At 44.0% G+C, this 2,389-nt stretch overlaps 1 pseudogene; it reads left to right on the top strand.

Annotated features, from left to right (window-relative positions):
• The window catches only part of LOC102811101, a 35,581-nt pseudogene that overhangs the window by 22,773 nt on the left and 10,419 nt on the right, over positions 1-2,389 (top strand).

Below are 2,389 nucleotides of genomic sequence, written 5' to 3'. Positions count from 1 at the left end.
AGTCATATTTTGGCTCTCATGGACTTGTTTTCATTTTCTTAAGCTTCAGTTTGAATTTTCATATGAACAATTGATGGTCTGTTCCACAATCTGCCCCTGGACTTGTTTTGACTGATGTTATGGAGCTTTTACATTGTATCTTTCTGCAGATGCAATCAGTTTGATTTCTATGTATTATATCTGGCAAGGTCCAAGTGTATAGTCATCTCTTATGCTGTCTAAGGAAGGTATTTGAAATGAATGAATCATTGATTTTGCAGGTTTCTATCATTTGATCTCTAACATCATTTCTATCACTAAGGCTGTATTTTCTAATTACTGATCCTTGTCTTTGCTCCCAAAGTTTGCATTCAATCAGAACTAATGATCAATACATTTTGATTCCATGTTTGATCAATTTCAGATTGCAGAATTTGGTATAATTCTTCTAGCTCATCTTCACTGGCTTCAGTGGTTGGTGCATAAATTTGAATAATAGTGGTATTTACTGGTCTTCCCTGTAGGTGCATGGATATTATTGTTCTGTACTTCATGACTAATCAGTATAGAAAAGCAAGTTGAAAAAAAAAATTACAAAAATCTGAAGAAAGTCTAAGATTGCTGTGGGACAACTTTAAGAGGAATCATCTGTGAGTTTTCCAAGTCCTAGAACTTGGAGATCATAGAGAAAAAAATTGAAGATCTCTTGGAAGAAAATTTCCCTAACATCCTGAAAGATGAGAAGATAAGCATACAAGACGCTAAATGAACACCAGGAAGGATAAGCACCAAAAGAAAATCTGCAAAACCTATCATAATCAACCTCTCCAAGATCAAATAAAAGCAGAGAATTCTGAAACCAGATAGGGAAGTGAAATACTAATTACAAAGACAAGCAAATCAGATTAACCTCTGATCTCTTAGCAGAAACCATGCAGGAAAGAAGGCAGTCGGGAGACAGAAATAAAACCCTGAAAGAAAAAACAAAACTGCCAACCAAATGTTGTCTACTCAACAAAGCTCTCAATCAATTATAATGGTACAATCATAGCATTCCAGTATAAACAGAAGCTAAGGGACTTTTTCAAAGAAAAGCAGTGCTTCAAAACTTACTAAAAGAAGTTATTTGGACCAATCACTAACAAGAAGAGACAACAACAAGATATTGACAGACATGGCAACACCGCACAGATCTCAGTTGACAGAAAAGTCAGGAACAGAACAAATCTACAAGAATGATTTCAGAGGACCTGTGAGGTCAGTCTATGATTCAAACAGTTACAATGTGAAAGAAGGGGAAAATATAGGAACAGAGATCCTGGTGGTGAGGATGTCAAGTAGCTTAATGGATTAAATAGACAAAAAAGTTAGTAGAATATAGGGCACCCTCAAAGAATATTAATACTTCATCTAAGAAAAATATAGAAGCATATAAAACTATGAAAAAACTTACAAGTAAGAGCACATGAGAGGCTTCCGGTTTGCCAGGGTGGCCAGGCAGTGTGGGTGAGTGGGGGCTCCGGGATCAGGGGGGGACAACGCACGAGTTAAACCTCCCAGGTAGGAATTCACAGTCTCACAGACCACGTGAATTTTAGTGCGCCAGAGCCTTAGACCCGCTTCTTTGAGAAATCACTGTGCAAGGAATTACAGGCTTCTTAAAATTGTGATGCCGCAGCCCCAGCTCCTTTGGGCGTGAGGGGGCGGGGCGAGAACCAGCTCATGAGGAGCCTCCAGTGGCTGGGAGACTTAAACAGGGAGAGCCACTGGTGACACCTACCCCAAGGTGGGATTTCTGCGCATACAGTGGACAGAGGGAAGTTAGTTTAGGAGGGGAAAAGGAAAAACAAAAAAGCCTGCAGAAAAAGAGAAGCGGCGACTGTCTGACATCATCAGGCATGGACTGTGCCTGCCTGAGCTACTTCTGCCCTGCCCAGTTGACCGTGTGTTCCCGGGGCCTGCCAGGCACGCGCACACACAGGCGAGCAGCTCCCCTCCTGCCCGAGCCGCGTACCGCGGGCCTGCAAGACACTCCAAAGCGAGCGACCCCCCTCCCGCTGAACCGAGCAGCATCCCTCAGCCCTACCGGGCGTGCACCGGCAAACAGCTCACCTCATGCTCAACTGAACCACAGAGCGTGGTGGCAGGCAGCCCACCTCCTGCCACGAGCACCCACTGGGGAACGCCATTTGGGTCTCCCCTTTATTTTTATTATTATTTTTTTTATCTTAGAAGGTACAGCAGGAGCCCCAACGTGGCCCTGAGTGCTGGGGTGCCACTACAAGGTCACCTGAATTACAGGGCCAGGGGTTCACGCCCACCAACAACTCCTCAGAAACCCTATAAAAGAGCATTAGGGGAGGGACGTCCGGCGCTTCCCTGACCCAGCAACACAGGCTAGCCCACTGCC

This window comes from Chrysochloris asiatica, unplaced genomic scaffold, assembly GCF_000296735.1.
Source record: "Chrysochloris asiatica unplaced genomic scaffold, ChrAsi1.0 scaffold00382, whole genome shotgun sequence".
In the NCBI taxonomy this organism is placed as follows: domain Eukaryota; kingdom Metazoa; phylum Chordata; class Mammalia; order Afrosoricida; family Chrysochloridae; genus Chrysochloris; species Chrysochloris asiatica.
Note: the sequence above shows the minus strand (reverse complement) of the source record. Positions and strands in the feature narration are given on the sequence as shown.